The following is a 21261-nucleotide window of genomic DNA, read 5'->3' on the forward strand; positions in this document are numbered from 1 at the left end:
TGTGACGTCACGCTCCGCCCCTCAATGCCAGCTGACGGGAGGGGGCGTGATAGCTATCACGCCCCCTCCCGTCAGCTTGCATTGAGGGGAGGAGCACGACGTCAGATGGGGACGGAGGAGTGATGTCACACACACCGCCGGCCCTGTAGTCACCCGTAATCAGACCCGGAGCGAACACACTCCGGGGACTGACTACAAACGGGGTGCCGCGTGCATGATCGCGGGCGTCCCCAGCTGCGGAACACCCGCGATCAGGCATCTTATCCCCTATCCTTTGGATAGGGGATAAGATGTCTAAGCACCGGAGAACCCCCTTAAGCCTATCCCATGCATACTTAAACTCCTTCACTGTATTTTAAGCCACCACTTCTACTAGAGGATTTTTCCATGCAACCAGACACTTTGGTGGAGATTTATCAAAACCTGTCCAGTGGAAAAGTTGCTGGGTTTACCAAGGCAACTAATCAGATCGCTTCTTTCATTTTTTTAGAAGCCTTTTCAAGTATGAAAGAAGCAAACTCCTTTGGACAGGTTTTAATAAATTTTCTCCAATGTGTATTGTACATGGTAACATGTCCACCCCAGGTATTGAACCTCATGGAAAGAATCAAAAACCAAAAAGTGTGTTTTCCGGAAAGAACAGACAAGAAGTTCCATAAAATTTTACTTCTATTAATATTGTCTAAAATTTACCAGTACCAGTGATGCAATGAATCCTCCACCATAAAAAAATATATATTAGTGTACTATAGATGACCCAACTACAATGGGTAAGACTGATAGATAAATTGTTCCAGAGCTCGATATAGAAGCGGTAATGTTTATATGGACAACATATGTCCACTTCCAGACACCAAATATATAATGCCTAGATAGATAACAGATTTATTTCGCAATCAAGTATTAGTTTCCCAAATCCCAACGCATTTTTGTCCTCAATGCCTGTTAAAGTACTGGCTCAGGGAAAAGAAAAATGGAAATCCAAAACAGTGATGTAAGAGAGAAAGAATAATAGATAAGGCAGCAAAAAGGCATATTGGTGTTAGAAATATCAAGCCTATTTCTATCATGCTTATATCAATTTCGTATTAAAAGGATAGTACACTATTTTGGCATCCATCCCCATAATAATAAATGGATAATCCTTAGATTAGTAATCATGATAGTGACCATAAGCATAATCATGAAACAATCATAGGGCAGCAAAGGCTGCTATGTAAACTGATTGTAACACTCACGTTTCTGAAGACAGGAACTCCGGTGTATGTGGATCTGCTGGACCTGTGTGGCAGATGACTCAGACCGTACCAGGGAGCAGAGTTTAAGGTGCCACTAGTTTTTATCAGAGCCTGCCGCAAAGTGGGATTCGCTTGCAGATGCAGACGACACCCAGGTCGCTACCCCTGGCACGGCTCGACCACACAAGCGGCTGAGGAGATGCGAGGCACAGGAGGGATGAGGCAACTCCTAGTCTGGATAGCAGTAGGTCAGGGCAGGTGGCACAGTAGCGTAGTCAGGACATAGCAGGAGTTCAAGGTCAAGTCACAAGAGCAGGAGATCTGGTACACAGCAAGGCAATACAATGGAACACTTTCTCTAGGGCACAAGGCAACAAAGATCCGGCAGAGAACTGAGGAGGGTGAAGGAATTTATAAAAAAGCCACAGATGGATTACACTAATGAGCATACTGGCCCTTTAAATCTTAAAGCTCCGGTGCGCGCACGCCCTAAGGGACGGGGACAAGCACTGGAACAGAGAGGGGGAGGCAGAGGCAGGAGAAACATCCAGAGAGTGACAGACTGGGGCTCACATGTGGGCGGGTCCCGCGATTCGAGTCCCAGCCCCGTCGGCAGCAGAAGGTAAGGGGACCATGCGCTCACGGCCAGCATGTGAGGCCGGAGCGCATAGCGTAACACTGATAACCCACAACATGTGCCATAGTATACCTCATATAGGCTGGACTACAGATGGTGATACAAAAACCAGGCAGTTCTGTATAAGAAGTAATACATTTTGACATGGTAGCACAACATTATGAGTACTTTGATGAGCATTAAATTAGTAATTTATACTGAACTAACATGAGTAGTCCCAATATGTGAACTATTAACTAAAACATGCAGATATTATTGTACAGTAAGTACCATACCTATTAGTTGGGAGCCAGAGCACCTATCTCACAATGAAAGTCATACAAATTGGAATTTAGGTGCACTACTGTGGGAGATGTAAACAATGACATTGGCTAAACCTCAACACTGATGTTAAAATTGAGACATTAGCCAGTACATCCTTATATGAATGACATACCAGAGCCCGCACACCAACGCCAAGGTTTCTCAAATGGCACGGGACCTAACACCAAACCTACCTGTGCGTGATAAGCAAAACCAGGGGCCAGTGGGCAATTACAGCAGCATTAGACCGACTCACAGCCTCCTCCCAGATACCCTCCAGTGTGGCTGGACACACATACAATGGGAGGAGGGAGGCAGACTACAAGCCCCACCTAACTTGGCTGATATAGTTGCATGGCCTTACAGGTGCATCTTAATGCTTCCTGGAAGATGTTCTGGCCCCTGGTTTTGCTTATCACGCACACCAACACCAAGGTTTCTCAAATGGCATGGGACCTAACACTAAACCTACCTGTGCATGATAAGCAAAATCAAGGGCCAGTGGGCAAATACGGCAGCATTACGCCGACTCACAGCCTCCTCCCAGATATCCTCCAGTGTGCGGTTGGTGTGCAGGCTCAGGTATGTCCTTCATATAAGGATATACTGGCTAATGTCTCAATTTTAACATCAGTGTTGAGGGTTAGCCAATGTCATTGTATACATCTACCACAGTAGTGCACCTAAATTCTTGTATTGTATTATTCTAATTGTTACACATCCACACCGTCTATCTGGAGTAGGATTCTATTGTGGCACTTGTAGTCTGTTGCAGGCATCCTCCATTGTATGCATTTTTATTCTGGGGATCGCCCCTAGCAACGGACCACAAGGGCAGGATCTGCTCCCCCAGTATAACTGCACAACTGCATTTGGGGTTGAGCACCTCCAGCCATTTGAGACCACGTCTTTGTTGTTGTTCATACAAACTGGCCAAGAAGACAAGAGGGCAACATGACCCAATATGTATATATATATATATATATATATATATATATATATATCTACCTAGTAATTGTGTATTCATTGCCTTCTTTCATGACAAATAAGTGGCACCTGAAATGTCAGTGCATATCCTCCACCCATAGCAAAGAAGACTATAGACTGAAGGCTAGGCAGTAGTCCAGGAATACAAATTACAAATTAATATTTTATGTGGCTGTAAAATATCATTTCATTAAGATCTTAACTGGGAAATGACATCACAGCCAGGTATACTACACACAGTGAATAAGTGAATGTATTAATAGGAGCCGGATGCTTGTATGCCACACAGGTTGATATATAACTGTCAGGTTACTGAAACGCCAACGCTATAAATTTGCTGTTCATAGGTCTTACTTGACAGTTTTCTTTTCTTGCAACAAAATAATTAATCTTCTTTCTATTTTCCACTTGTGTTATGAAGTTATTTATGTGCATCTTGATAAATTACATCCTTTCTCTGTTCTTTGACCAGTCAGCACAAGTATTTTGGTATATGTCACATCTCTCATTTACATGAGATGAATGGTCTATTAGCTGAGAAAACAATATTTCTCTTGTCTGCGACAATAACAGAGTTGTCATCCTCCTATGACCAATACAATTGAGATTTTCGACATGTTACGGACCACAATGAAAAAGTAATTTTAAGAGGAAATTGTAGATTTTTTTTTTAACTTTGTCAGTTAAAATTTGCTGAAGTGTAGAAGACTGATTAAAGTGTAATACATGGACCTGACTGACAGTAAGCTCTGTAATCAGCACAAAAACAGAAATAGTGCTCCTTATCTCACAATAGCCTTATATGGTGCATTGTGTTATAAAACTACAGATCTGAAGAGAATGAGCTGTCCATTCAATTCATGGTTGATAAGGTGGAGTACCAAGCATAGGATCCCCCTTGATGGCCTCTATGTGACCTACTCTTCATCAGTCAGCTTCTTTAATTTGCTATAGATTGTTACATATCTCTGCAACTTGACTTCTGTTTATCAGTCTGTCCTTCCAACCTCCGATGTGATGCTGGTCCAATCCTTACCCTTTCTATAGTAAATGATAACCTCTGCATTAAACCTTTTGAGAAATATCTCAAAAGTGCTTACTGGGTAATTTCATATTAGAGCATAAGAGCACAGACATCATAGGGGGTCCCCTGCTCAGAGCACCCCTTTTATGAGAAAGATACGGATAGACATTCTATAAGGGCTTCTGTTCTGATGGGCTCTTGCCATTCTCCCCCATTAGGTAGAAGCACAAGTGGTAGGTAATTCCTCTTATTAGCTCGAAGCCCCGAGGAGGTAGGTAATTCCCCATTCCCTATTAGGTCAAAGCCCCCAGTTGGTAGGTAGATAGGGAGTCCTTCCTATTTTTATTGCATATTTTTTGTAATTTTTTGGGAAATCCCAGGAAAATGGTACAAAAATAAAAAATCAAAGCATAATTTAACATTCTGGAAAATCACAGCAAAAACACATCCAAAAAGCTGTAAAAATGCTACAAATAAATGAGCCATGTGAACATATCTTCATAAAACACCTCAATTGTAATTATAGGCCAAACCACTTTCACCTCATGGCAAAATTTCTGCAAAAAAAAAAAACATTTTAGATAAGAAAACACATTGAAACTGCAAATAATGTAAGCTTACCCCAACGCACTCTCAAGTCTTTTCAGTTTATGCTGCTGGAGTGTAACTAGGTAATAGATCAGCTCCTGGGATCAGGAGCTGAGCATGCTTCATACTGGTGGATCCTCTTTGCTATCAACAACCAATACCGATGACTAATGCCAGACATCGCATAAAAATGGGTTATAAGTGTCAGAATACAGGCACATGCATAATCGTGTCTATCCGCAGAGTAAAGATAAGATTTAATTTATTCCGCATGTTGAATGCCATAGAAAACAATGACAGAATTATTATTTTTTTCATCTTACCTCACAAAAACTAAAAAATTTAAAAATGTATCAAAAAGTCAAATGTTCCCTATAAAAGTATCAATACAATCTATAGCATGGTTCGCAAAAAACAAGACCAAATGCTGCTAGACACACACCCAAATAAAAAGAAGGCCCCAAAATCCATGTGAAGATAACTTTATTTCTGAGGCCATTTCAGGCAGCGCACTAGGACCACACATGGAATATTTCTAGACACTGCAGCCTTGGGGTAGTAAATATTCAGTTGAATTTTTATTGTTAATATTTGCTCTGTTGCAGAAAAAATTATTAAAATGTAAAATGCAAAAAAGTTGAAATTTAAAAATGTTACCTGCACTTTGCCTTAGGCCCTTAAAGGATAACTATCATGCAGGACAACTTATCCCCTATCCTTTGGAATGTAATGTCTAATCGTGGGGGGGTCTGCACAGTCCCCAGGAGCAGAGGGTGTCGACCCCCGCACAAAATGGCGGTCGACATGCTCACTCTATTCATTTTTTAATGCTTCTTGATGAATGAATGAATGGAGTGAGGGCCAGAGGACACCACGGCTATCCTGGATCCAGACCTGACAAAGGTAAGTCTTCAACTAATATATTCTTTTCCCATTCCATTAGAAGGGAGGATTGCAAATTTTTTCCATGTCTGGGCTAGGATAACCTCCAATTCTTGGGTCCTAAACACCATATTAGTGTTACGCCGAGTGCTCTGGGTCTCTGCTCCTCCCGGCGTTCCTCTCTCTGCAGCGCCCCGGTCAGACCCGCTGACCGGGAGCGCTGCACTGACACTGCCGTCGGGGATGCGATTCGCATAGCGGGACGCGCCCGCTCGTGAATCGCATCCCAAGTCACTTACCTGTCCCGGTCCCCGGCTGTCACGTCCTGGCGCACGCGGCTCCGCTCCTTAGGGTGCGCGCGCGCCAGCTCTCTAAGATTTAAAGGGCCAGTGCACCAATGATTGGTGCCTGGCCCAATCAGTCTAATTAGCCTTCACCTGCTCCCTGGCTATTTAACCTCACTTCCCCTTCACTTCCTTGCCGGATCTTGTTGCCATTGTGCCTGGAGAAAGCGTTTATTGTGTTTGCCATAACTGTGTTCCTGACCTCTTGCTATATCCATTGACTACGAACCTTGCCGCCTGCCCCGACCTTCTGCTACGTCTGACCTTGCCTCTGTCTAGTCCTACTGTCCCACACCTTCTCAGCAGTCAGCGAGGTTGCGCCGTTGCCGGTGGATACGAACTGGTTGTTACCGCCGCAGCAAGACCATCCCGCTTTGCGGCGGGCTCTGGTGAATACCAGTAGCAACCTAGAACCGGTCCACCAACACGGTCCAATCCAATCCCTCGCTGACACAGAGGATCCACATCCAGCCTGCCGAATCCTAACAATTAGGTTATCAGATAGAGTTTACATGCCTTCCATCTCAAGCTCTTATGCCTCTACCAATTCAATTTTTAGAGGAAAACAAAACTCTCATAGAATTGGAAATCAAGGAACTAAGTTCCAAAAATGCAATTTGTTCGAGTACCCAATCATATTCCGGAATTTCTGAGCAATCTGTTTCTTGTAAAGAAGAAAGATGGATGTTACAGACCCGTCATAAACTTAAAAACTTTAAACAATTACGTGTCTTATCAACACTTCAAGATGGAAGGCATCCATTTATTGAGAGATCTCTTATTACCAAACGATTGGTTAGCAAAAATGGATCTCAAGGATATTTAACTCACTGTACCTATGCACCATCTATCACAATCATACCTCCAATTTTTATGGAAGGATCAAAAATGGCAGTTCACCAGCATACCATTTGGCCTGTCGTCAGCCCCATGGTGATTCATGAAGCTTCTCAAACCGGTTGTAGCAGTGTTAATAGCCCGAGGTGTTCGTCTCATCATTTACTTAGACAACATCCTTCTTATGGCTCAATCATTGAATCTAATTCACCTTCATGTTCAATGGACTCTATCTCTACTTTCCTGTCTAGGTTTTTTGATCAACATGGAAAAATCTATACTTACCTCTTTGAGGGAGATAGAATTTCCGGGCTTATTAGTGAACACCCAGCCTGCTCTCCTCAGCATTCCCCCAGCAAGGGGAACAAATACAAAGTGTAAAACAAAAAAGAAATACCAAACTTTGGCCTGTAGGCCACCTGAGAGCTACTCCAGCTGTAACAGCAGTACACTGAATATGAGACTGGAGTAACAGCTGTCCATACGTGAGATCACAATATACTATTTTATTATTCCACAAATGTTACCCCTTAGATGTCTACGACAGAGCTCATCACTCACAGCAAGTTTTGCACGTTACTGTACAAAGGGTATTAAAGTACTTTAATCTTTTGGCATAAGAAGAAACACATTTGACTTCTAAGTGAATGTGTTATGCTCAACAACATCATTATCAGTATAGCCAGTATCAACAAGGAGCTGGCTGATTAAATTTTAACACTAAAGCTGTTACTAAACTTGCAGGCATACATTAACCAGTACAAGATGTGGCATGTGCAATATGTCTAATGATGCCATTGGAAGAGTTTGTTACAAAAACCCATATACTCTGCATACAAATGAAAGGAACCTTGTTCTTTTAATGTGACAGTGTTAAAGATCAGAAAAGAAAAAGTTGGGAAAACTGATGATACAAACAGCTGTTTTCACAAGAAGAGCTAAATCAGACAGACAGTGATTTACATAACTGCACATATGCCTAACAAAGGGAATATGTAAACTGGCTAAAGAAGCGGCAAGTCACTATAAGTTGCTTGTTGAAAGAAACTCCAAAATAAAAAATGTATTTGGATTTGAAAGTGTTTGAGTTGTTGTGTATAGAAGGTATTTTCTTGCATGTAAAACATATAAGGGAGAATATTTGAATGACTTTGTGCCATTTTTTTAATTTCCTTTGCCACCTTTTACGAGAAATGTAGGTAGAGTTTAGTCGGAGGAGTTGAGGCCTTAGGCAGACCGACAGATTTTCTATAACATGTCATAAATATGCGTGAACTATGCCTGCTCATAGATTTCTTTCTCTCACATACCTCCTAACCCTTTAAAGTGGCTATCCAGCAGTAGGATTTGTTTTTTCAACAATATGCCATTTCTGTCAGCTATAAAAAAAAATGTTTACCTCTACTCCCCTAGTGCCTCCAGCATCCTGGTTCCATGTTCCGGTACTTCCCTCTTACTTGTCCTTGTGGTTGGTTCATCACACTGCAGCTCAGCGAATTGCTGGATACATTGGTATCCTGCCTCAGCCAGTGATTGGCTGAGCGGCAATGTGACATATGGCGCCCCACTCCTCATCCTGGTGCCTAGGTAGGCAATCCTATATCCACAAAAAATTCAAGGAAGTTTACAAAATATAATTGCATTATATCAAAAGAATCCACAAATGTTATTATTTTTACACTTTTTAAGAAAATTTTCTTTGATACATGTGCTCTATCATGTTAGGTTTACCTGCAGTCCAACAGTAAACACAGATAGCACATCATGTCAGTCAACAAACTCAACCCTGCTTAACCCTGCAAGTGATGTTTTAATGGTGCTGTTTCCTGACAACCTCCTTTTTACTTTGATAGCTTGCCATTCAGATACTTATAGGTCCACTGTCTGAAACACCTACTGGTGCCAAGAATAAGAAAGCCTAAAGGCCCTTTCTTAGCTAAAGAGCAGGATCAGCATTCACTGTCTCCTAGTTGTATTGGAGCATCGGAAAAAGTAGCTCACACTCAACAGTTTTCACTGGTATTGAAACATTGACTTATTGGGGTTCTCCCATGGTTGATATGTTTCTCTGTTAGAGCATTCAAAACATAATGGGGGACATAAATAAAACTGCCTGTGCCAAAAATTTGGTGCAATTTGGTATTTGTTTTTGGTCTTTTAGCTAGTCCATTAAGGTATGGTGGACGCAGCATAAGGATTTTGGTCATTTTTCTAAGTATACAAGGGGGTACTTCATTTAATAGTATTTATTAAAAGGTATAGTTTAATACTTTTGCTTCAGTGATATATATTTTTCCTGCATGGTATTTGGTACCTTTCCTCTATCTATGATTTTCTGTGAATTTTTTAACATCCATATATTGACACAGAATATTTTTTTTTAAAACATTCCAATTAAATACAAACTTTTTTTTCTTCCGATCTAGAGAAATGAATTATTCCATAATATGGAAATTTCTCTAAAGGGTAACTATGTAAAAGGAACCTTGTTCCTGTTAAATAAGAATTATTTGAATCTTTTCTAACGGAATGCAGTCCGACATGCTGAATAAAAATTTCAGTGTAAACCTAGGCTTTCATACAATAAATATGTAAACTCATTTTAATCAGAACATAACCCCCTGCTTGCACATATTGCATTCATTCGGTCAGGATAAGGCCAGGAGAGTGAGGTTTTCAGCAAGAGATGCCTGAAGATAGTGATTGCAATAAACGCGATTGTCAGTTTATTTCTACATCTATGTTATTAAATGCTGCTATCATTTCTACGAATCATTCTCATTGGATGTTACAGTCACTTTGTGGCCTCTTCTCTTCCATTTATTATATCTTCTGCATATCACGCTCTATGAATGTATTTGAAATAGCGAGTAAATAACCTCTAAGCAGATTTTCCTAAAATGATTGCAAACACCGGTTTCTTTGGATGACCTATGAGAAGTGGAAAATCAATGGAAGAAAGAAGTTAATTTCCTCATTTATTGTACATAGCAATTTTACTGTTCAAATTTAATGCACATTTAAATGAGCCCCGGGGAGATCATAAATAAGAGAGGCTCACTTTTATACTATTCAATAACCGCAGCAATACTGTGCCGGTCACATGAATCACTTAATGCAATTGCGTTTTAGCAGTTATCATGACATTAACTGTATCTTTGGCTATTTAATCTTTTTTCATTAGAGTCGATTTGCTTAATACATTTCTATCATTTATCACATATTTAATTACACTGATAGCATATAATTCGCAAATTCAATCTTTCACAAGTTAAGTTTGCAGAGCTTTTAATTCTCCACTGACCAATGTACACATTTATTTGCATTTAATCTGAAAGCTGCTTCTAATGGTGAGAATTATTTCTAAAGCATGTTTATAGATAAGGTCTGTTTGGTGTATTCATACCAACTAGTTGCTATCAATTCTTACCCAGTATTTCTGTAAAGTTGGGTATCCACTTGGTGCTTGTACTAGAAGATGAGTTACCTTTTCTAGACCACAGGGTCAACATTGTTACAGAATATTTTTGTTTAGTGAGATGTAAATTATTGTCTAGGTTTACATTTTTCTTTGTGAGAAACATTTTTGTCAAATATCGCAATGGCGATTTTTAGTTTAATAAAAACAATATGTCAAAGCAAATAATATGCAATGTAAATAACATAATCAAGCATAATCAAGCAAAGTCTGGCAAAACCATTACAGCTATAAGTAACAAAAAACATCCATTCCATAATAATCTTGCATAAATTATTGGGCAGACTAGATAGGCCAAATGGTTCTTATCTGCAGACACATTCTATGTATAAATGCAAAAATGAATACAAAAGAGATAATACCTAATACCATTGCAGCAAAATCTTCCAACTTGTCTCCTGTAAAGAAACATTGAAAGAGAGTTTAGATGTGGTTAGAGACATTTGGGTCCACTCCCTGGGTTGAAAAACCTTGCCCAAGTCAGGTTTCCAACTCAAAGGGTATGTTCACATGTACAGGATCTGCTGCATATTTTTGCTGCATACTATGTGCAGTTGATTTTGCTACCCATTAACTTTAATGGGAAGCAAAATCATCTGCAGAAAATATGCAGCAAAAATATCCAGCAGATCCTGAACATGTGAACGTACCCTAACAATTTTGGGAGTTCACCAGGGAAAACCAGAAACTCAACATAAATAGCCGATATAAAACCTGCACTCCATTGAGAATTAATACACAAAGATTCATTTAATGTGTGACACGTAATATCAACATTATTGTTTTTGAAGTTGGCCAGAAAGTGTGAGTAATGTTTTGTATCCGTTAGAGAATGAAAAGTACAGAAATAATAAAATCAAGAAACCCCTCAATATATTATCCACAAAGAAACAGCAAAAGTCCCAATATCTGGCAGAAAGACTACACAAGAAGCCAATGTCTAGGGGATTTATTGAATAAGAGTAATAAGGCATGTCGGAATTGTAGGCACCTCGATAGCCACCCAATGAGTAGCACATACAACAGCCCTTATCTGTGCAGTTTGGTAATGTTTCTTGAGATTAGGCATACCTAAAACCCCTTGGTGGCAAGGGGAATATAGAGTCTTTGAACTCACTTGTATACCCTTCATACAATGAGATAGAGGGGGTAAGAGTAATCCCCAAATAGGGGAATTTCTAATTTCGACACTAAAAATCAAAGTTTTATTTCTAGCAATTTCACCATACATTCCAACAGGTTTATATTCAGGGTTTAAGCTTTTGATGGATGGAACCCAGAAACTTCAGTAAATTTCGGAAATAAATGGTATAAATTGGTGAATAGGTAAGGGGGGACAAAAGCATCAGTAGAAGTCCATTAGCATAGAGACAATACTGGAAGATGGAAACCGGGAGCCTAATCGAGCTGACAGATATGTAATTCACAAACAGGATTTCTCCTCAACGGTACATTTATTAGATAAAAACAGCAACCTGTTTTAAAGTAGTTATGGCTTTTTCATTAGGCGTGATACAAGGAGTGAATACAGAGACTAATATAGACAAAGAACATACGTAGAACCGGAAATTACATTACGCATTTCCTTAATCATTAAATTATACCCACAAGGGAAATATACATAATGTGACAGTGTGGCGAGGAAAGGGTGTATTTCCCTAGCTAACCCTGGAGAAACCTCCACCTGTGGCCTAATTACTGAGGTAGCAGAAAGGGGAAGTATGTTTAAATGGAAGTCAAACAGAATAATCTGGGCTCTCCCTAGAAGACAGCAAGGTGGCTATAAAGAGAGGCAGGGGTCCTGCTGAGGAACACACAGCCCGAGCTGTGAGTGGCACCAAAGAGTGGTGTGGATGAGACACACAGCAAGAGGATGCAAACCCTGTGTGTGAACAGGGAGTAGAAGGTTGCAGGAGGCATAAGTTTAACTGGCCGGGAATCTAAATATAGATGAGAGTACATAAAAAAGGCATATGAGATAATAATAAACCATATAAGTACCTTGTTAGGAGTCAGTTTTCCCAATCATTTCATTCAGTCCTTCCGGCCATAGTGTATTCATGCTGTAGATCCAAAAGGATTCTACTAATCCCATCAATGGGAATAGACTCCGTGGAGGATGTGGAAGCCATATTCCCCAATGACTACTTGCTGCTGATTACAATACGGCATGGGGCATTTTCAAACTTAATTTTTTGCACTTTAGCAGTGCCAATTAGGACATTGGACCTGTAAAGAAACCAACCTTATTTTGCCCTATATAACATTTTTCCAGTAATTATATAGGGTAAAAATCTGGTGACAGGTTTCCTTTAGAGGCGGCATGCAATGGTATAGCAGCGCATTTGGACGCCATAGTCTCCAGGCAGAATAGACTGGTGCAGCACATAAATGAAGCGCTAGCGCAAATTGAAGATCAAGAAAATAGAAGCCATAGGAAGAATATAAGATTCAAAGTCATACCTGAAGCCTGGGCACCCGAGGCATTAAGAGATGCGGCCATGGAAACCTTTACAAGTCTGCTAGGCCCAGAAAGGGCTGCGACCATTACCATAGAGAGAATACACCTAGCGTTGCGCCCCAAGCCCCGTCCCCTGGAGCCCCCCAGGGACATCATATGTGGACTTCTGTCTTATGTGGACAATGCTGCTATTCTACAGGCATCAAGGGACCACAAACCCCTTGTCCTAGGTGAGGACAAAATTTCTCTCTGTCAAGACATCTCCCCTACTACTTTGGCTAAGAGGAGGCTGATAAGACTGCTGCTGGAGAAGCTGAGAGAGAGGAATGTCACATATGCCTGGCTGTTTCCATTTGCTGCATGGCAAGAAACTCACAGTTCGGTCTCCGGAGGACCTTGCAGCAGTGTGTGCAACTTTGGATGTTGAGCCGCTTGAAATTCCTAACTGCCTACCCATATCAGATCTTCCAGTACTACCGGTACTTCCAAGACAGGATGAATGAAGGCAATCGTCCAGACACAGATCGAATAAAGCAAAGAAGACACTGACTAAGGGACTGCCACCTCCTCGTTGACGCCGCCACGGTAGTGAGAAGAGGGATGTTCGAGTTGGCCAGAAGATGGACTTAAGTATTCACTTCTTTATGGGACCAACTACTTGATTTTCTAGAGTTAGAGACTTAACATTGAGGTGTAATGATGGCGCAACTACGGGTATAATAGATGTTACAGCTGTGAGTAGGGGGTTGCACTTCTATACATGTCCCAGATCGCTCTGCTAGTGGGATTGCAGCTTAGTGTTAGATTCACAGTTATGATGTTTTATTCTTTACAGAATGTATCTGATATATGGGGTTGTATTTATCACTCACGCTTACTCTGCGTTACACTCTAGAGCTTAATACAGAGAGGGGCTATCTAGGTATATGCTATGTGCAATGTTTCCCTTCTACCTGCGCATTCCTGATAATTCACGAACACCTCCTCTATACCTAGTCAGTGTTAAGATTGTTTTCCCTCTGATGTCTTATATGCTGAGTTTATTGGTAGACACCCTTTCTTTAGGCTATCAGATAACTACAACTTGGTTTGCCCTTTTTACCTCCTCAACTTCACCATGTGCTCTCACCTTCCCTCCTTTGAATCTCCCTCCTTCACCCTCCTCCTCTCTTCTTTTCTCTTTCGCACTAATTCAGACCCTTCACACTCCTCTTGCCCTCCCTTTCACTTTATCCACTCCTTTTCTTCCCTCTTCCATGTTGTACTATACTCTCCTCATTGACTTTGGATCCCTCTGGTGCCTTCCAATATATCTTTCTCCTAGTTCGCTTCACTTCCTTCCTTTTCCTTTTAACAATGGTCCATTGCAATGGATATTCTCTATTCCCTTTTAGGCATTCTCTTGAAAACGTATATTTTATACCGACTTAAATCTTTGTCAAATGTTTCTTATCATTGGCCCTACTAGATAGGTGTTGGGACCGTGTCTCACGGGCTAGGATTCAGTTGGAAATGAACTGACTCTCCATCCTCTGATTATCCTCGCTATTTTACATCTTGTTTTGCTTCTTTTCAGGTTTCCTGTGGAACACAAATTGTTTATGTTCCTTGCTTTAGTTTGAGTACACTTTAATTGGTTACCTACCTTTCTCCATTCCCACCCACCTACGTTCCTTCCCCTTTCCTATACCCTACCCCCTACGCCTTCCTCTTGGAGGGGTATATCCACACCCAAGTTATTCAAGGTTACATCAGATAGTATACTTCCTGCAACATTACTATTATTGTACATTATGACGGATGTGACATTTTTGTCTTTTAACATGAGGGCCTTTAATACCCCTAACAAAAGACGATACTTGAGGTAATTAAACATCTAAGTGCGACTGTGTTACTTCTACAAGAAACACATTTTAAAGACGGCAGAGTGCCCAGGCTACCCACTCGTCACTTTGATAGGTGGTTCCATTCTTGCAACCCAGGGGCGGCCTCGAGAGGTGTGTCTATTGCCTTACATCAGTCTCTGAACTTGAAGGTATTAGACACTCTCAGAGATGCAGAGGGAAGGTTTCTTTATCTGGTAGTACAATCCCAGACACACATTTTCACGATAGCTAACATGTATGCCCCAAACCCGGGACAGGTAGCATGGTTACTGGATGCTCTAGATAAATTGTCTTTGTATGCTGAGGGACCAATTGTCTTGGGAGGGTACCTGAATATCACACTGAATCCAATTATGGATTCTACCACTGGTAGATCCCACATTTCTCAGCGGGGAATAGCAAAACTGCATTCTAAATTAACCGACTTATCTCTTCTAGATGCCTGACAACATCTCCATCCTGCGGATAAGGACTTTTCCTATTTTTCAACAGTCCACAACTCATACCAAAGGTTAGACTATCTGTTAGTTCACTCCTCGCTCCTACCTCTTCTCACGGCTGCTGGCATAGATTCATTTACGGTTTCTGATCATGCTCCTGTCCATCTTTCTCTGTCACTTACCCCCCCCCCCCCCCTTCTCCCTCCCCACTAAGATGGAGATTAAATGAAAGTGTGTTAGAAGACAAAAGAGCCAGCAGTGATATAGACTCTCATTTGAAATTATACTTTAAGGTCAATTCGGTCTCGGGCCCTCGAGTACCTATAGTATGGGAGGCGCACAAATCTTATATCAGAGGCATTTTCATAGCATGGGGTTCCAAGATGAAAAAATAATGTAAACACACCATTAACTCTCTCCTCTCGGATATCTCCAAGCTAGAGAGGATGCACAAACACTCAAAGGCAGCAGGCCTTACTCGCTCTTAGAGAAAAATTGCTAACTTTCCTTCAGCAAAAATAGGCTACATCCTACCTCCATTTTCGGCACAAAATATACGCACATGGGGACAAGGGGGGTAAGCTTATGTCCTCACTTGTGAAAAAAGCTAGGGCGAAAAATCATGTCCATGCTGTTAAAAACTCAAAGGGAGAGGTCCAGCGGCTGTCCAGTAATATGCCTCTTGCCTTTAAAGATTATTACCATTCCTTGAATAACCTGAGAGTTTACCATTCCTTACCATTCCTTGACTCTGAGACAATTCTTGAGGAGAGGCAGCATTTTATGAACGCCTTCCTACAAGACTTACATCTTCCATCTCTTGATCAGGAGATCGCACGACCCATTATAGTGGAAGAGGTAGAAAAAGTTATGTTCTCCTTTCCGCCGGGGAAGAGCCCGGGACCCGACAGTCTTCCTCTCTCGTACTATAAAAAGTACAAATACATACTGACCCCTAGATTGACCAAGTTCTGTGCAGCTGTTTTTAGGGGACAGTCGTTGCCCAGTCATACACAAGAGGCGCATATAACCTTGTTAGCAAAAGGGAAAAAAGGGAAAGACCCAGTTGACTGTAGCAGTTACAGGCCGATTTCACTATTAAATCTCGATCTTAAAATATGGACAAAACTCTTATCCGTCCATTTGAAAAAATACCTTACCCATTTAATAGGTTACGAACAATCTGGATTCATACCTGGGAGAGAGGTTTGTATGAATACATGGAAGCTATTGACAGGAATGCATGTCGCATCCACTCAAAAATCCCCCTTGGTCCTTCTCGGTGTTGATGCCGAGAAGGTGTTCGACAGAGTTGGCTGGGGCTATATGAAGGCGGTTTTACTTAAATTTGGAGTACCAGATTCGGTCATAAGTGCTATCCTCTCCCTATATTCAAGACCCACAGCTTCTATCCTTGTAAATGAGGCCATCTCTCCACCGTTTTCTATAGGAAACAGGACCCATCAAGGGTGTCCCTTGTCCACCACACTGTTCGTTTTAGTAATAGAGACTCTTTTACAAAAAGTTAGACAAATGCAGGGAATCAGGTGTATGGCGATCCCGGGAGGGGAACTGAAATTCTTAGCGTTTGCGGATAACTTGCTGTTCCTGTTGAGTGACCCCCTGCAGAGTCTTCCACATTTAGCTGGAATTTTTGATAACTTTGGGATGGTCTCGAATTTCAAAGTAAACGTGACGAGACTAAAATATCGGACTTGGTACCATTCCCATGGGCAAAAATCTTGCTTACATACCTGGGTGTACGTATTCCAAAACATATAGCTGAGATCTACGATCTCAACTATAAGCCCTTGCTGAAAACTGTGAGTGTATTGCTGGAGGAATATGATCTCCATGTGATTTCTTGGTTCGAACGGAAAAAATTACTAAATTATGTCCTTCCAAAAATTCTGTATATTCTGAGAATGCTGCCAATAGGGTTACCCCAATAATTTTTTAAACAGATTAGGTCCCTCTTCTCCAAATATGTCTGGAGAAAACAGAGGCCAAGAATAGCTCATAGCCTCTTGGTTAGGAGACCAAGGGAGGGAGGCATGCGACTGCCGGATGTTAAAAGGTTATATAAGGCTTTCCAGTTACAGAAATGGATGGACCTCATAGCTCCAACACCGGGGCTCCTGACAGCCCTCTATGGGGACACTGAGACACTCGACTCAAGCCTCCTGAGAGAGGTTTGGATACCCCATAAGGTACGGTACAAACCAGACGCCTCTAAGCTACTATTTCAGGGAGTTTTTGCTACCTGGTCAGAACTTTCCCCTCTTCTCTCTCCTCCTATTTCCCCCCTACTTTCTGCCAGCCTTTTGCCAGCGGCCGTGGGAAGACAGTCTCCCACTTACCAATCTATGTGGGATAAACTACATCACATCACAGTTTCTCAACTATTCAGATATGGAGAGTCGCCGACTTCTGAGACACTGGTGGAACTTATACCACAGCATAGGTACTCTTTTCTGCATGCTAACCATTTCATATCTTGCTGCTCTGAATTCTTGAATAAATATGGCCCTCTGAGAAAACTGACGAAATTTGAGGAATTACTATTGGATACTCGTCCCGAGCAAAGAAAGCTCTCTAGGTGTTTATCCTTCCTCACATGTGAGGGAACTGGATCGCCTCCTCATTTTGTTTTACAATCTTTTTATTGGGTTTTTCAAAACATAAACAAAACAGACATTTATTACATAGAGTTAAACAGTCATGACATCTTGCATCAGATATTGGCCTCCTACTTAGCCACTCACATGGTTTTTCAAGGTGTGTGAGACTACAGGAATCACACTTTAAAGTTGTGATTAGATAGTATAAGACTCCTGAGTTTCTCTACACACATAAGCTGTCCGACACTAATTTGTGTTGGCAAGTGTAAAACGCAAGTGGGATCCCATATCTGGTGGACCTGCCCGGTCATACAGACGTTCTGGAAAGAAGTTAACAAAATTATTGAAAGTATTATGGGTAAATGAATTCCGCTCTCTCCGGCTGCAGTTCTTTAGGGCTTCCATGCCTAGGGTACTCGCCGGGGACACATTCTCTTGTCACACATATGCTAGCCACTGCTAAATCCATCATTCCTCTTCACTGGTTGCAAACTGAACCTCCCACTGTTAAAAACTAGCTCATGAAAATCTACCAGATATGTAGATTTGAGGAGATGCATCATAGAACACTCAGAACGCATGATAAGTTCCTGTAAGTACTGTAAGGATAGAAATTGATAGACGCCTGAAGAACGATACTCCCTCTTTTTTTTTTAGATATGTATGACTACCCACTCACACCTACCATATTTCCCCGCCTCTTACCCTTTACTTCCCCCCTTATCCCTCCACCCCCCTCTACTCCCCCCCCCTCCCCAACAATTGTATACTTTCATGTGCATCTGTACTTTGTTTATTGTTGTTATTCATATTTGATACCCACTACTTTATGCCTTATATACTTGTATTTTCCAGGCCATGTTAGGCCTTGTTGTATTGTTATTTCCATGAAAACTAATAAAAAGATACTTGAGAAAAAAAGAGATAGAAATATATCATAAAAATTGTGTGCCTAATAAATATTAAATATGAATATGTGATTAAAAACTGTAAAATAGACCTGCCCTAAATATCGGTTATAGCGCCCTTAGTTGATTAAAATACAGGTTCCAAACGGGAAGATAAGCTATGAAAAGCAAAAATCCTATATGTTATATATGCCACTATAGTCAATAATTATTTTGCCATTCCTATCTCGGTATAATTGTACCTGCGGCAAGTATTGACTATAGCGGCATATATAACATATAGGATTTTTGCTTTTCATAGCTCATCTTCCTGTTTGGGAACCATTTGGAAACTGTATTTTAATTAACTAAGGGCGCTCTATCCGATATCTAGGAAAGGTATATTGTACAGTTTTTTAATCACATACTAGCTGAGTACCCAGCGTTGCCAAGTTTTTCCGTCCAAATCCTTGTTGAGGAGGAAAATCAGCAAAGGAGGAAGCTTTTGACTTCATATCCCATCCTCATATATTGTTGTCATATCCCAAACCCATATCCCAACCTCATATCCTGTCCTCATATCCTGACTTCATATCCCGTCCTCATATCTCAACCTCATATCCCGACCTTCTATCCCGTCCTCATATCCCGTCCTCATATACCGACCTCCTATCTCAACCTCATATCCCGTCCTCATATCCTGTCCTTATATCCCGACCTCCTACCCTGTCCTCCTATCTCGACCTCATATCCCATCCATATATCCCGTTCTCAGATCCCGACCTCATATCCCGTCCTCATATCCCGACCTCATATCCCAACCCCATATCCCGTCCCCATATCCCATCCTCATATCCTGTCCTCACATCCCATCCTTAAATCTCGACCTCATATCCCGTCCTCATATTCTGACCTCATAGTCCGCCCTCATATCCCGTCCTCCTATCTCGACCTCATATCCCATCCTCATGTTTCAACCTCATGTCCCGTCCTCATATCCCGACCTCATATCCCGTCCTCATATCCCAATCTCATATCCTGTCCTCATAATCCGACCTCATATCCCGTCCTCATATCCTGTCCTTATGTCCCATCCTCATAACCTGTCCTCAGGTGGGACTGATTTGTGATGAAGATATTGTAAGCTGAAAATAGAAGGGGACATGGCTTTGTGGGACTGGGCGTTATTTGCAAGGCAGACTGATGCACAAAAAGGGTAGAGCATAAAAGGGGTGGGGCTTAAACAGTGGGCATGTCTTTGTGAGATGGGGTGTGGCTTGCAAGCCGGACTGACACATTCACCAGGAGATGCAGAGTGGAGCTTGTGGAGTAAGGTACTGGAAGTCCCATAAACTTGCATGGGACTTGAAACAAAAACCCATCTTTTATATAAGGGGGTATGTAAGGGTTAATTTAACTATCATATATCTTTATTTGACATATAAGTAATATGTGTACCAGGTATTATTGAAATATCTTCAGCCGTATGGAAGTTATGTGGGAACATACATTTCCAATAGATTTGCATGGGACTTTAAACAAAAACCCCGACCCTCACAAATGGGGTTAGTTAAGGGTTAAATTAACTATCCTATATTTTAAGTGAACATATAAGTAGTATGTGACCAAGTATTATCATGTGACCAAGCACTAACATATATTTCCCATAGACTTGTATGGGACTTTAAACAAAAACCCCGAACCGGGCAAATGGGGGTGAGCAAGGGTTAAATCACCTATACTATGTTTGTTGTTGACATATAAGTAACATGTGTGCCAAGTTTCATATTAATATCTTTAGCCTTTTGGAAGTGATGCTGTAACATACACATATACACACATACATAGGCCCAGATTTATCAAACTGTGTGAGAGTAAAAGTGGAGTGATTTTCCCACAGCAACCAATCCCAGCTCAGCTTTCACTTTACCAAAGTTCATTTGCTGAGCTGTGATTGGATGTTGTGGGAAAATCACTCCACTTTTTCTCTCACACAGTTTGATAAATGTGGGCCAATGATTGAATTTCATATATATATAGATGTATACTTAACATTTATTAGGCACGCAACTTTTATGATATATTTTTATCTCTTACAGTCCTTATTTAAATTTCATATACTGTTCCTGTGAATACGTTCATTTTTTACATCACAGCAGTCGCACAGGTATGCACATATGTAAAATCAAGTTATACATTATAAAATTCCCATGTAGTGCTTACTGTTATATATAAGAAGTATACTCTATAATATTGTATGAGATACGGGAACTTTCAGCAAAGCAGCTTAGTTGGGCCTATTCAGATGGTACCACATCCCTTTTTCTAGCGCTACTGTTACCTTATACAATTAGGTTATATGTTTGTGTTGCCAATGTATCTGTTGTCAGGGGTTCCCCTGGTGTATTCCAGTGGTCCCCTTATGGTAAAAGGTAGGGATCCATTGGCAGAGAGTTTCCAATAGTGATTTCCATTATTCCAGAAAAACCTGTAAGAAAAATAAACAAATCCAGAATGCAGTTCGGTATAGTTCAATGAATTAAAGGCATTTAGCCAAGCTATTCCAGGTGGGCCTGACAGGAATCTGCCAACTGCTTTCAGTAGAAGTCATCAAGTCTTAGCTTGGCGCTAGGTTATAACATACAATG

At 41.1% G+C, this 21261-nt stretch overlaps 1 long non-coding RNA gene across 2 annotated transcripts in view; it reads right to left on the reverse strand.

Moving 5' to 3' along the window:
* The window catches only part of LOC130360992 (uncharacterized), a 40163-nt gene extending 19148 nt beyond the window's left edge, over positions 1-21015 (reverse strand). Inside the window, exons 1-4 of one of the 2 annotated variants that reach the window (XR_008890872.1) lie at positions 20955-21015; positions 10681-10716; positions 9720-9771; positions 8240-8437 (exon numbers count right to left, since the gene is read on the reverse strand). This is a non-coding gene — a long non-coding RNA (uncharacterized LOC130360992). Of the gene's footprint in view, positions 1-8239; positions 8438-8464; positions 9772-10680; positions 10717-20954 lie in introns of those variants that run through there. The other variant, XR_008890871.1, reaches the window with a different exon arrangement.
* Positions 21016-21261: the final 246 nt, after the last annotated feature.

Source organism: Hyla sarda, chromosome 1, assembly GCF_029499605.1.
Source record: "Hyla sarda isolate aHylSar1 chromosome 1, aHylSar1.hap1, whole genome shotgun sequence".
NCBI classification, from domain to species: Eukaryota; Metazoa; Chordata; class Amphibia; order Anura; family Hylidae; genus Hyla; species Hyla sarda.